The sequence below is a fragment of the Chelonia mydas genome, chromosome 1, assembly GCF_015237465.2.
Source record: "Chelonia mydas isolate rCheMyd1 chromosome 1, rCheMyd1.pri.v2, whole genome shotgun sequence".
Classification (NCBI taxonomy): domain Eukaryota; kingdom Metazoa; phylum Chordata; order Testudines; family Cheloniidae; genus Chelonia; species Chelonia mydas.
In genome coordinates, this window is record NC_057849.1 from 219,634,029 (window position 1) to 219,649,540 (window position 15,512).

The following is a 15,512-nucleotide window of genomic DNA, read 5'->3' on the forward strand; positions in this document are numbered from 1 at the left end:
AGCTTTGTCTTGTCTACAGGAAAGACAAATAATAGTTTTTCTTATGCTAAAGACAGTCAGAAGAGGAGTTATTTATCCTTCTTTGCCTCTACTGGATTAGTGTGAAGGATGCTCAGATACAAGTACAGGCTACAATCAACATGTCTCATTCCTAGAGATAGAAATTTACCTGCCTCCACCTCCTCCCCCACCAGTTGCTCACAAGAAAATGCTTGTTTAAACCTGCTTTGGGGGTAGGTGACTGGGACACTGTCAAACCAGCTCAGGTTAGGATCAGCGGACGAGTAACCTGTGTATGAACCTAAAGGCATGTTGAGAGGCATTGCAGTTGTAATCAGGACAATGCACGTGTGTGTGGGCATCAAAGAGATACTAGAAGGGATTAACAGGCTAAGCCCATTCACATGTGTTGATAAGAAATCAAGGAAGACACTGTGAGTATGTGTGTCTATATCCTATAGCTGTAATTAATCTTAAGATCAAAGATGTGTACATACCGCAGGAATTAAATGAATATTACCTATTTTGTCTTCAGCTGATCTATTCCTGTTATAATGAATGACCAGCAATTGATTATATAAATCAGTGTGGCTGGATTACCTATTTCTGCACAGGAATTAGAACGTGAACTTGAACAGGTGTGTCGTTGTGGGCTCAACAATGAGGAATCTTTGGACACATGCTGTGCTCAGAAACACTTGGTAGCCTGTTTCAGCTATAAAAGAAAAACCTCGGGCATGATCTTGCCATCTCTTATCTGTTGAACTTTAAACAGGGAAAGTTTGAACCACTGGATGGAGATCACCAAGTTATTACTTGGGATGCCCTGAAAGAGTAATGAAAGGACTCTATCAGACTCTAAGCTACCATTTGGGCTCTAATCTTTTGGATGTACCAGAGAGACTTATTGCAGAACAGCAGATTATAGGATCATTACAGGATTGGCTAAACGCATCGTCTTTGGGGTTAGATCTAAGGTACCAATTGACCTGGGGTAAGTGACTGGTCTCTTGGGACTGGAAGGAACCTGAATGTGGTGGGATTTTCTTGGTGTCAGTGACCATTTCTCACTAAATCCAGTTTGTCTGGGTGGCGAGATAGACTGGAGAGTCAAAGAGGACTGTCTGTGACTCCATGGTAAGAGTGTTAAAGTGATCCAGGAGTTCATGTTTGTTGCTGGCCTGGTGAAATCTAATTACAGGACACACAACCAGTTTGGGGTAACTGCCCTGTTTTTGAGTCTGTCCTGAGGTAGGCACTTATGGTTGTGAGCCACTCCAGACAGCAAGAGAGGGTGTTCACCCCATATCAGCCTGGAAAGGGTTAATGAGGTTGAGAAGTGGACCACTGAACCTGATAGGCCACAACTGAGGGGAATTAGACTGGATAAGGAACCCCTGGTTGGGAATAGAGTCAAGCTGAGAAGGACAGGTGGGGCTATAATAGAGCCAGGAAGCAGGCAACAGAAGAGGGTCTGAAGTGTGGAGGATTGTGGCTGCTCTCCAGCTGTAAAGAGGGAAAGGAGGAAACCCAGGGGAGAATAGAAGTCCTGGTGTTATGAGAGACCTGGACTTGACATGACCTGCAGCCATGTTATATATGGATTGAGCATAACCTGCAGCCAGTTTGTATGCTCAGCCACCATTACTTGGAAACAGAAACCATAGTAAATTTGGCCTTGGCTTAGAATCCCAGCTGCAGCATTGATAACAAGGTAGATAGAGGAAAATCACAGTTTCATGGGAATAAAAGGGGTTATGGAGAAGCTAACCTTTTGTTTCTGCATGTTTCTTACAGGATGCTTGTGTGAGTTTTTGTGAAAAGTTGCTTTTTCTGGTAAGTAGAAATTGTGAGCTTTTGCTGTCACTAGAGAAATTGTTTGAGCCCATAAGGAGTTCTGATTGGTTACATTTATTGCATAGTCATACTTTAAGTAAACTAATTGGTTCGGGTATAGATAAGAGACTCTCATTTTACCTATGTAATGAGGGTTAGAAGAGAAGCCAGTTGGAACCTAACTCTGGGACACTCCTTAAGACCAAAGCTGCTGGAACTCTTACACCCTGCACGACTATACCATGGAGCAGCAAGAGCCCCAGGTGAAATCCGATCCTGACTGGCCATCAGAAAACATCTGTCTGCATTATTAGGAGTGGTGAGCATTAGATGCTTGGCATGTGTATACTATTAAATGCTAATAAATGTACGTTAAGGATATTTATTATGTAAAGGCTCTTTCACTGGGAAAAGGTCCTGTTAAGCTGTAGAAGGACATTGCACCCACAGGGGGAGGAGAGGGCTCTAAATTTGTGTGGGTAGCACTGGGGTTGTGGCCTTGAGGAAAGGGTGTATCCAGAGGAGGGTGGAGGAAGAGCCTGATAGAGGCGATGTAGGAGCAGCCCAAGGAAACAGTTGCAAGGTTTGGGGCAGTGCAGACCTTGACTGCTGATTGTAGGGTCCCTGGGCTAGAACCTGGAGTAGTGCCCAGGCCCGTGTTCCCCTACCGACCACGGGGGAAGTGGCACAGACCAGGCAGTTGAGCAGAAGACTGCCTAATACAGCCATCTAGTGGGACTTTGATACCCCAGAAGAGGAGGACTATAGTGACATGCCCGGAGAGCCAAGTCATGAAGAGAGAGCACCCTGAGTTGCAGAGGGGGAGAGAGAAGCAGCGAGGTGCATGAATGAGCGACAGATGGGACGGGTCAGAGGTGAGTGGAGCTAAGCCTCAGAGCAGCCAGGAGGAGTCACCCCATGTGGTGAAGTGGATCCTGTGACAAGCTCTTGAAAACTCCTTGGCGTTTTCTTGCTGTGTAAAAGATAAATTAATAATTTTGTTATAGAAATACAACTGAGTGCTGTGTGACTATCCAATGCAAACCCCGATCCTGCCCATGTCTATACTACAACTTCAGGAGAACCACTGGAAGCCACTGAAGTCATGTCTATACTAGGGCTCATGCTGGTGGTGACAACAGCTGGCATTTTTGTGTAAAATTCCTTATGGAAAGGAGATTATGTTCAGATAAAAATGGACAGAAATCAAGATCTGAAAATTACAGGGTGCTAAATTCAGTTGAAGAGATTTTCAGTTCCTAAGTTATATTGCATAATTCCTTAATGTTCACAAAGCTTAAAGTGAGCCATAATCTGTTACTAATTAAACACATACTTTTCCTTGGAAGATCAGCTGTAACTCTTTGTCATTGGGAAGTTATCTAAGCAAAACTATAGATACTCCACAAAGAAGAAACCCAACTTAGAGAGGAGATGGGTGAAAAGCCTGTGAAATAATGTTATCAAAAAAGCAGAATTACTGTGATATCTGTTGACAACAGGGGGTGCTGCTACTCCTGAAATGGATTTTTACTGGCACCTGGTGGAGCAGATTACTGTCATACCAGTGAAAAAGGTTTACAGTAATTATTTGCAATACCCAGCAGTTTATTGAGAAGGAATTACGCAAGCGGTAAGGGGTTATATTAAGCACATAACTCCTACATCAGACATTAAGAGCTATACATTCCTCTTAATGAGTCTCTCTTTCACAAACATACATGAACCGGTCCTGCGCTAGCCTCACGCAGTTCCTGCTTGGCAAACCGAGAAGGTAGTTACCAATTTTATAGATGGCTTCTTCCCTCCTGGTCTGTACTTCTCAGCCCTCTGGTCTGTCTCGGATTCCCTCGAGTCAAGGCCTTGGTTGCCTTGAGACCCGTCTGGTTCACAGTCCTACTTGAGCCCACGGAGCAGAGTTTTGGCTACTCTGTCTGGCAGCATTGCTTCTTCAAGTGTCAGTGAAGGAATCCCAACCAACAGTAATTTATTTTGCTTGATTCTTATACTCTTTTTCCCTCAAAGGAGTCACGTCTTAAAAGCATGCCCAGTGGGCGTGTGGTTACTAATTTTCACCTAATTACTATTTTAGAAGGGGCTGAGGGATGTGTGGTACCGAACGAAAATCACCCCATGTTTACTCACTCATCAGTCATTCACTCTGGCTCTCTGCGTGTTGTCCTTGCTGTAAGGTCGTCATAACCAGGACGACCTGTGCTTCATACTGGAACTTTGTATATGTGATATTTACTTTTGCATGGGCCCATATTTGCCTACCAATAGGTTCAATATCGATCGTACATGCAGAATTTGCCAGTCCTTTGTCAAATCTGTTCTGCTTAATGGGAACCTGCTCCCAGGCTGCCATTCAGCCATGTTTAAGTCATGTCAGGTTATGCTCACACCATTCATTCAGTATGGCCACACTACTTTGGCACCATCCCAACAGTATCCCCTTCTTTAAAGATATGTTCTCCATAGGATTCTCATTCTTGAAGATTAAGAAGCTTGAGGATAAGCCTAAAGAAGAAAAGACTGCAGTGCTAAAAGTGATATGGGAACTTGGTAGTGGTTGTAATATTAAAAATGGTATAGGGAAGAATAAGATACCTGACCAGTACTAGGGAGACTTTTTAGTCTCAATATTAACTTGGAACAGGGGAAGGAAATCAACTTTGACTTGAAAAAATCTTTGCCCCGCATAAAATAAGGGACTTCCACATCCCCAAAACAAACAAATACCTTCTCTGCAGGTAGAATTGGGCTTCTCCCTCACTTAAGAACTAAGTTCTGGAATGCAGAGAGTCCAAGGTGGGCTTCTCAACACAACCAAGCAATAAGGCTGCAGGAGCACATGGAGGGAGGACCATATTGCTCCTTTGCTGATGAACTCAGAGAAAACAAGTATGATATAGCTAGTTGTGGCAGGTTTGCCTCTAACTGAGTGCACATTGATACAGCCTTGCAGCTTCATGCTAAGGAGGGCATAATAGAAGATATCCTTGGGTACCCATTCAGATAAGGTCCTCTTAGCAAATAGCACTGTCCAGTGAATTGCTATCAAATGAAATAAAAAGTTTGGTGGACTTTCTAAGAGATTTAGTCTGCTCAAACGAGAATTATGAGGATCTTTAAAATCAAGTATGTGATCAGTCCTCACCAGTAATGATGGTGGCAGGTACCCTCCATTTTCAGATAATGAAGACAAGGCCTTCTCAGAGATTGAGATGTCAAAAGAAGTAGGATTGAAGCAAACTGAAAAATTAAATAACAAGCATAGGACTACGAGATATATTTCCAACAGTTCTGAAGGGACTGAAGAATTTGCTGAGTTCCTAACATAAATGTTCTCTCATTAAAATCAGCTACTATACCGTAAGGTTGGAGGGTAGCAAATATTGTATCTATATTTAAGACAGGCATTAAAAGTGATCCTGGGAATTAAAGAGAAGAGAGCCTGCCTTCAGTACTAGGCATTTTGGTGGAGACAGTAATTAAAGATAGTTATGAAATAGCTAAATGAGCATACGTGTCTGTAAAGGGAAATTGGACAGACAGAATCCATTAGAATTCTTTGAGGGTGTCCATAAAATAGTGGATAATAGAGACTCATCTCTTGTTAATTTCAAAAGGCCTTTGGTCAAATGTTCTTGTGAAGGACAATAATGAAACTTTCAATTGTCATGGTGTTGGAGGTAACATTCAATCATGGATTAGGGTACAGCAGACCAGACCTGGCCTCAACTATGGCCAAGTTGTGCTGCTCTGGCAAGGCAAAGTGACAGTGCCACTGGCTTAACCAGTCACTGAGGACTAATCTGCCATGTAGGGGGATTTCCAGGTTGCTATGCTGACTGCACCCAACCAGTCTTTCATAGTGGCTTATGTGTTGGGTGAGACAGAGAGAGAAAGCATCAAAGGGAGCTGCCCAGCTCCCACTGAAATTCAATGGGTGTTGGGTGCCTAATTCCTTTAGGATACTTTCAGAATCTCAGCCAAATGTTGATCAAAGATGTTAAGATCATAGAATATCAGGGTTGGAAGGGACCTCAGGAGGTCATCTAGTCCAACCCCCTGCTCAAAGCAGGACCAATCCCCAATTTTTGCCTCAGATCCCTAAATGGCCCCTTCAAGGATTGAGCTCACAACCCTGGGTTTAGCAGGCCAATGCTCAAACCACTGAGCTATCCCTCCCCCCAGCAACACAATTGCATTTGCAGGAAAACAAGCATCTTAGATAACAGCTCCTCTTCCCTTGCTTAATCCCAACAAAGGCAAAGCTACAAACCCCAAGCACCCAAAAACCACCACAAATCAGATCATATCAAGGTTGGAAGGGACCTCAGGAGGTCATCTAGTCCAACCCCCTGCTCAAAGCAGGCCCAATCCCCAATTTTTGCCCCAGATCCCTAAATGGCCCCTTCAAGGATTGAGCTCACAACCCTGGGTTTAGCAGGCCAATGCTCAAACCACTGAGCTATCCCTCCCCCCAACAACACAATTGCATTTGCAGGAAAACAAGCATCTTAGATAACAGCTCCTCTTCCCTTGCTTAATCCCAACAAAGGCAAAGCTACAAACCCCAAGCACCCAAAAACCACCACAAATCAGATCATATCAAGGTTGGAAGGGACCTCAGGAGGTCATCTAGTCTAACCCCCTGCTCAAAGCAGGACCAATCCCCAATTTTTGCCCCAGATCCCTAAATGGCCCCCTCAAGGATTGAGCTCATAACCCTGGGTTTAGCAGGCTAATACTCAAACCACTGAGCTATCCTGTCTCCAAGATTTTGGCTAAAGAACTGATGAATAGAAGTTATTCAATGGTCAGTGCTTTAGTGCACTGATATATGATCTCAAGGAGATCGATTTCCTCCTAGGACTCAAGTTATTATCTGAGGAATTGTTCCCAAATCACTGTTCGGTACTAGCAATATATGTTGCTGATTTGGCAAATGCTTTTCCTTAGAAGCTCTGCTGTGACTATGTGGTATTATGAAGTTATCTAAACTTAATCAATACTGTTTGCAATGCTCACCATGTTCAGACTTACCAGCAATGGATATGTAGAATGACCAGGGTATCTTCAAAAGATTCTTCCCTTGCCTTCTGGAGTATGTAGTTTGGACAACACAGTAGCCCCCTGATAGCTTTTCAGAGATGGAGCCTCTTCCTATTCAGGGGTAGCTGGAAGTCAGCTTGTGGATGATTATCAGTCTGAATCTGCTCTGCTCTGTGATAGCCTTTCTCTGGTCGGTGGTTATGAGAGCAACCTTCTCCAGGTGAAGAACAGCGACTTGACATTCTGTGCCTCTATCTTTTATGTGCCTTCCTTGCACTCATTAGTGTAGTGTCCTGCCCCCAAAGTGGGCGTCCTTGACAGATGAATAACATATTTCTGCCACGATTGGCTGGAGAGTTCTCCTGGTCTGTCTCATGCAAAAATTATTTTCTCTAGTTCTTGCTACTGGATTCACTGGATTGCTACTGGATGCAGATGAGTCGTATGGCCTTTGGACTTGAAAACATCTTTAAATGAATTGAGCAGGTTGTAATTCCCTGATTTCAACTTTTGTCCAGTTTTATCTGAACCTGCTAAGATATATCCCTTCTATGTGATATAAAGGTGCATTGATGTATGCTAGTCTTTTGCTGAAAACTCCTTTGATATACATAGCCTAGAGTGTTTTTTTCCCCCTCTTATCAGTCTGCACAGCTAGAGCACAATTCCTGGGCTAAACTGAATGTGCCAAGCTTAGTTGGTGCCAAATCCCACAACTGTACAAGTTATAGTCTGGGTATAATTTACACAGAGGCTGTTATCAAGGACTAACAATTCCTGCCAAACAGTCATACAGCGTTACCTTTCCTCACTGTGGTCAATCAACAAAAAGCCAGAGACACAATCCTTACAGTCTTATTGCTGTGAAAGATAAACAGCAGGTTTTCAACTTCTGGAACAATTTCCTCTGGAAAATGTTGAGGAAGGTTACAACGTTAAGTTACGGTATCTCATGGTTGTAGAGTTTACTAAATTGCTCTGCTGAGAAAGAGAGTCTTGGTTTACTCCTCTATCTAAGGCTGTGTCTAAATTACAGAATTTTACCTAAAAGTCTCCACGGTGGTATCTGTGGGAACCCTAGTGTGCATAAGAATCTGGTGGCTCCTGACATTTTTTATGTGTCATTATTCATGATGGTTAAAAATGCTTGAAGTCATGTCTATACTAGGGCTCATGCTGGTGGTGACAACAGCTGGCATTTTTGTGTAAAATTCCTTATGCAAAGGAGATTGTGTTCAGATAAAAATGGACAGAAATCAAGATCTGAAAGTTACAGGTTGCTAAATTCAGCTGAAGAGCTTGTCAGTTCAAAAGCTATATTGCATAATTCCTTAATGTTAAGAATCTTAGAGTGAGTCATAAAAATTGCATTTATGGTCTTCTGAGGAGATGACACAGGAGGACACACAGGCAAAGTTACATTTATTCTGCCCACATCTGCATTTCGGCATGTGGATGCCTTCATCTGATTTTACCGAAAAATCAATAGACTATTTAAAACAAAACATGAACAAAGTCCCACTATTGCAATCTCCCAATAGAGCATTAGGTGACTGGCCCATCTATTTCTAGAGAAGAAACTGATTAACTAGTTAACCAGAACTTTGCTTCAGGTTCCTCAATCCATTTCTACTCCCCGAAGCAGCAATCTTCTTGTATATTTTATTTCATCATTCAGATTATCTATGATTTTTCCAAAGAAAGTCACCATACCTAGGCTATGTCTACACTAGAAGCACTTTACCAATATAGGAATATTGGTCTACTACACCAGCAAAGGGCTTCTAGTGTGGATGCAGCTACATTGGCAAAGTATAGGAAAATAAGCTATACCAGTAAAAGTGCAGTTTGGCCAATATAAGTCTGCACGAGGGATTTTTTTTACCAGAACAGCTATATCACTCTGGCATCACACTTCTTCACCCCTGATTGACATATTTATGCCACCCAAAGTCAGGAGTGTAGACCTGGCCTAAGATTCTCTGCAGGATCTGACAGGACACCATTTTCAGATAGAATTTCCCTCGTATACACAAGTATCTTTTTTCAGGATTTGGCATTTTGCTTTATTCAATTTCAGTTCATTGTCCCTAGCAACAAGCACAGAGGGGACACCATGCTCGAGAACTGTCACTGTTGCCAGCCTGCACCTCAGGTTGCTGTAATTTGGAGGGAAAGAAGGAAACATTTCTCTAGCTGGTTGTGTAATAGATGTGGTCTACTGGTTAGCTCAAAGGACTGGGAGTCAGAACTTCTTGACTTTACGCCTAACTCTGGGGTGGAAGTGTGTTGGAGTGGTTAGAGTAGGAGGAGTCAGGAGCCCTGTGTTCTATTCTTAACCCTCAGAGGGAGTGTTTTCTCTTGGTGAGAGTAGAAGACTGGGATTTGGTACTTTAGGATTTTGTTTCCAGCACTACCAGATAGCTGATTGCTGTGAGATATTGGAAAAGCCATTTTAACACTTGTGTATCTTTGTTTCTCCAAGTGTAAAATGAGGATGATAATACTTACCCAATTTTTTACTGCTCTTTGAGGTTTTAAGGATAAACAAGGATTATATAAAAGTTAAATATTATTAAATGAAAGCTGATTGAATTTACTTGTGGTTTTGACATTAGAATTACTCCCAGGGAGATTAATTAGTGAACAGAGGTACATGAGGTAGTCAAAGGTACATAATAAATTGCAAGGTCCTTCAGTTTCCCATACACACGTAGCAACAACTCAGTGAGGTGCTGAGCAGCTCCTTCAAGATAATGACCACCCTCAACTCCCACTGAACTTTAATCAGAGCTGAGAGAGCTCAACCTTGCCAGGAGGCACTCAGCATCTCACAGAGTATCTATTTTATCTCTCTGTTTCTACTGTGCCGGTTATTGCAGAATCTAAGTGTCTCTTCCTAATGTTTAATCATTCACTACATTTGTAATTTTCATTCAAGTGTGGGGTACGTGGGTCTGTGTGCACAGAGGCATCTGTCATATTATGCAAGCAGCTGTTGCCAAGTGTCCAGCGTCCTGCATGATAAGGTTTGGATGCAGAACTGTGTAAGTGGGTTGAGTGCCCACACTTCTCCAAGCGGTGTATAATCACACTATACTGTATGTGAGTCCAAACATAACCATTCCCAAGGTTCACCTTTACTGTTACCTTAAACAATTCCAACTAAATATAAACCCCACTCTAAACTCTACCCCAAGCTTGGCTAGTCCTAGGTTTGCTTCCTGCTGGAACTCTTCCACCCTGCCCCCTCCACCGTGGAAAGAAGTCCCAAGCCATCATATATTCTGTGTTGGAACCAATCAGGTAGACCTGCCAGCATGGATGAGTACAAGCACCTAGCAACAGGATGGCTGGACAGAAGAGCTTTGCAGTGCCCTAACACCGTTCCCCCGTTACGGTATCCCCTGAACCGTCTGATAACCTTGAAGCACTGCACTCCTAACAGAGAAAACACTTAAGTATTACCTTATAACGTGGAATATAGATATTATAAGTGAGATTAATGCATGCAGCAAATTACAAGGATTCCATAAAGTCTAAGTCCTAAACACATTTTTATACCTATTTTAATAATACTGACACAGAGGTGCTCCAGACTGGTTCCAGCTCTGGATTTGTGAGTATTTCCTTGAGACCTGGCATGGTGGCAGCATCACATATGCAATAAGGAAGGAGTGTGTGATTCTGAGCCTAGGTGACAGGCCATGAATGCAGATTGACCTGAGATTCTCTGGAAGCTGGATTTCTTGAGAAGGGTGGATTATATGCATTACGTGTTTTTATTATTTGTATTAAGTCAGTGCAGAAATCCGCAGGCTAAATCTGTGAGTTGTGTAACTCTTCTGAAGTTAGGACCAGATTGTGGAACCCAGAACCAGATTGTGGAACCCACTTGTAGCGCTGTGATGATTCTTGGGGTACCCAGCACTGTTCATCACCTTGTAACCTCCTACCTCCAGCGTGAAAGAGTCTTGTTTGTGCTAATTGGATGTCAGCTTCCTAACACCACCAGCCTTTCAGCCACTCATGCACTCTCTCTGGGGCTATGCCAGCTTTGTTTGCCTTGCAGGTTAACAGTAGGTGCATCTAGTCTCTGAGTCCCTTGGAAGCATTCCCCTGTGATATCCTTGACATTCACCAAGATCTCAGATCCTCTGCCCCAAAGGATCAGTGTACCCTAATTTATTAGTTTTACTTTAAATCACAGCTCCTGCAAACCACACGAAAATGTAATAAAATAAGAGAAAGCGTCATTAAGAAAGAAGAGAGATTCAACTAAAACCGAGAGAGTGGTGGAAACAAATGGTTATAATATAAAACAAAACAATAAAATGTGAACTAGAGCCTACACTAAATAGTTACATTTCCTGTTGAATAAAGTAGGTTTCCCTGCCGAAGTTCAGTCTGTTGCAGAGCTGGTTGGCTTCACAGGACCCAGGGTTCAAATTTCCATGAAAAACACCCGTGCTGCACAGCTGGTTTCCTCAGTGGATGGATCTAGAGTGCCTCTTCTCAGAGTCTTTTTTTACTGAAACAGTCTTTTCTCTATTCATAACAGCGCGCTCTCCTGACTGTTGTAATGTTTCTTTTTTACCTCCTTTTTTAATAATGGCCCTTTTCTGGATTTCTCAGAGGGTCTCATTTCAATAAATGTTGACATTTAGATAGAAACAGTATGCATCGTAACTGTGACTGAACACAGAAACAAGTATAGAAAAAAGAGATTACGCATTCCTTTCAATACTTTAAGACTTGAATCCTTCCATCCATATTTAGATGCCAGTGCCTACCTCCCCCAGGGAAGAAGAGGAACATGTGGGCCAGGTGGGTCCTCCCTTACCCTGTGATTTCATCTTCATCAGTCCATCTTATCTAAAATGGAGCTGATGATGATAATAAAAATGTTGTTTGTCTGTTTTGTTTAGTTAGACTGTAAAATCCTCAGGGCAGGGACCATGTCTTACCATGTATTTGTAACACAATGGGGCCAAAGTCTAGGCTGGGGCCTCCAGGGATGACTGTAATGTTATTATGAATAATAAAGCACATAGGAAATGTCTCTTCTAACATCATTGTGATGGGTTCGGTCACAGAGACCGCCTTGGGACTGTCACCTGATGTGCTGAATTGCCTCTGAGCCCGTTTTTCCTGCCAGCTTGGGACTCCAGAACCCTGCTTTGTTGAGCCAGACACACTAGCCAGCTGCAAACACAGACCCAGGTCTGGTGCACACCCCCAAAGCTTCAGACTTTAACCAAAAACTGCTCAGCAGGTCACCTATCTCCAGCACCCAGACACCCAGTTCCCAATGGGATCCAAACCCCAAATAAATCCATTTTACTCTGTATAAAGCTTATACAGGGTAAACTCATAAATTGTCTGCCCTCTATAACACTGAGAGAGAGATGCACAGCTGTTTGCTCCCCCAGGTATTAATCACTTACTCTGGGTTAATTAATAAACAAAAGTGATTTTATTAAGTATAAAAAGTAGGACTGAAGTGGTTCCAAGTAATAACAGATGGAACAAAGTAAGTTACCAAGCAAAATAAAACAAAACATGCAAGTCTAAGTCTAATACATTAAGAAACTGAATACAGGTAAATATCACCCTTAGAGATGTTCCAATAAGCTTCTTTCACAGACTAGACTTCTTCCTAGTCTGGGCCCAATCCTTTCCCCTGATACAATCCTTGTCAGTTCCAGCTCAGGTGGTAACTAGGGGACTTCTCATGACTGACAGCCCCCTTTGTTCTGTTCCACCCGCTTTTATATTTTTGGCACAAGGTGGGAATCCTTTGTCTCACTCTGGGTTCCCACCCCTCCTTCTAAATGGAAAAGCACCAGGTTTAAGATGGATTCCAGTATCATGTAACATGTTCACATGTCCTGTGAGACTTCATTTCCCACTCGCTGGCACACAGGTATACAGGAAGGCTTACAAGTAAACAGCCATTTACAACCAATTGTCCTAGTTATTGGGAGCCATCAAGATTTCAAACCACCATTAATGGCCCACACTTTGCATAATTACAATAGGACTTCAGAGTTATATTTCATATTCCTAGTTTCAGATACAAGAATGATACGTTCATACAAATAGGATGACCACACTCCGTAGATTATAAGTTTTGTAATGATACCTTACAAGAGACCTTTTGTATAAAGCATATTCCAGTTACATTATATTTACGCTCATTAGCATATTTCCATAAAACATTCAATGAAATGTTGACCGAGTGCTGAAAGTCACTAGCTGACCCAGCATTCTGATCAGTTAAGCATTAATTAACTCTCCTAGGAAAGGCCTCATGGAGGCGGATTGTACTTAATTGCCTATATGCAGTGTTGCTGTAGTTGTGTCAGTCCAAGGATATTAGAGAGACAAGGTGGGCTTTTCATTAGACCAACTTCTGGTGATGAGAGAGACAAGCTTTTGAGACACACAGAGCTCTTCCTTGGATCTGGGAAAGGTACTCAGTGTCCCAGGTGTCTCTCTTAATTGCCTAAGCAGACTGGGGGTTGGTGAGCTCAAGAACTAATTATCCCACCAGCTGGGAAGGATAGATAGGTAAAAGAGCAGGAAAGACATGCAAAGGGGAAAAGCTAGTAGAGCTCAGAGGAAGGAAGGTCTCAGGGTGGTGAGATCTCTCTAGTGCTGCCATCCCCACCCCCCGGAAGGGCCTGAGGGTTAGGACAAGCTGTCAATAGACCTGCTGCACAGGATTGTGATGGTGCTTTGGTGAAGGTAGTAAATAAAACTCTGAGAGGTAATATACGGTTTTGGATGCTTTTTTCGTTGGCTGTGAGGAACTCCAAGGCGGGAGAGGAGCCTGCCCTTTAAGAAATGCAGCGGTGACTGAAGGTAATTTATATAACTTCTCGGTGACCCTTACAGTTCAGATATTGTGATAATAGGTACATCTCAAAACTTGCCTTACACATCCCAGTAGCAATCTTAGCTCAGACCCACCTGAGGTACTTATAAATAAGGCTAAGATTTTTGGCATGGGTATTTCTAGTAAAACACAGACAGGACACAGGCAATAAACGATATATCACGGAAGCCTGACCCCAGCTGTCCAGTGCTGACAGCTGGAGCCCGGCCACCTGGGGCTGAAGTTGCAGAGGTCACATAAAATCATGGACTCGTAGCCTTACTTATAAACTCTTTCAATGCACATGGCTTTAATAAATAAATGTCTTTGACTATACACTCTATTCTGTCTTGTAACTGTTGAAAGAGTTGATATCAGTGGGAGTTGGTGCTTTTGAAAGTCTCACCAACTGCCTGTCTGCATCTTTAGGTGCCTACAGCCTAGATCAGCAGAGATATTTAGGCACCTAACACCAATTGAAATCAGTAGGTATTAGGAACCTAAATAACTTTGAGGATCTGGCCCTAGATACCTTTTAAAAATCTGGCCCTAAGAGCCGGATCCTACAAACACTAGTGCTCAAGAGAGAGTGGTGGAAACAAATGGTTATGAGCTGTCTCCCACAGCTGGTATCTTGGATGAAACTCTAGGGGCATGAGTCCCAATTCTGCAGCCCCTGCAGTGCTTGCGGGACCCACCCACAGGTCACTGGAAAGGCATTAAGAAAGGAAGTGGTTTCCAAATAGTTGGATTTAAAATGTATGTATTTGTTATGTTTAGGTCTATCTATGTATCTTTTAGGGTGTAATACACTCCTGTGCAGGGGGCAGAACAAGACCTATGCACCATTTAAATTCCAAATTCCACTGAAGCCCTGTTTTGGGGGCTTATATGGGACTTAAGTGTAACATATGCCTTGTGGTGACCCTTTGCACAGGGGTGAATTTCATTCTTCATGATTTTGATCCTTGATGATCTCTGCTTTATCAGCAAATCATTTAGGGCTAGATCCTCGGCTGAAGTAAATCGGCATAGCTCCATTGACCTAAATGTAGCTACATTGATTTATTACCTTTGTTGGAGTTGGAGAACAATTGATCACCCTCTTCTTTATAAGAACCTTTTACATATTTGAAGACTGTTATTGTATCCTCCTGCAGCCTTCTCTTCTCTAGATTAAACATGGCTAATTCTTAACCTTTCCTTATAGGTCAAGTTTTCTCAACTTCATATCAGGTTTGTTGCTCTCCTCTGAACTCTCCCAATTTGCCCGCATCTTTTTTACTTCCTTTCACTATAGATCACTTGGAGCACTAAAGATAAAAGGATCCATATTCTACATAATATTAAGCAAGAAACCTGAGCATCTGGCACATACCACTAGTTTTATTTTTTCAGGACAGAACAGCTGCAGCTTATGACACAGTATTTGTAAGGCTCTGCTCACAGTGTTGGCTGTGTCCCCAAGACTCACCTGAAGAAGATGCCATGTAAGTTAGACACTGGCAGAGAAATGTTGATTTATAACATAGCTAATTGAAACTGAAACTATATAGAAGATATTTATAACTTTATTGGGCTTGTAAGAAAAATGGATCATGGGATAATGTGAAAGGAGAAGTCAATCTCCATTGCAAATGATTAATTCTGGTTCTGTAATTTCTGAACAATTTTCTATAAAGAGGAGTTATAATTATCTTTCAGTGATCCCTTGTCTGTTGGAAGCTGAGACTGG

At 42.4% G+C, this 15,512-nt stretch overlaps 1 long non-coding RNA gene across 10 annotated transcripts in view; it reads left to right on the top strand.

Moving 5' to 3' along the window:
* LOC114018782 overlaps positions 1–15,512 on the top strand; it is an 84,019-nt gene that overhangs the window by 28,338 nt on the left and 40,169 nt on the right. For 9 of the 10 annotated variants that reach the window (XR_006286256.1, XR_006286262.1, XR_005227585.2 and 6 more), the window contains 2 exons: positions 1,798–2,155; positions 11,677–11,724. This is a non-coding gene — a long non-coding RNA (uncharacterized LOC114018782). Of the gene's footprint in view, positions 1–7; positions 1,715–1,797; positions 2,156–11,676; positions 11,725–15,512 lie in introns of those variants that run through there. The other variant, XR_006286302.1, reaches the window with a different exon arrangement.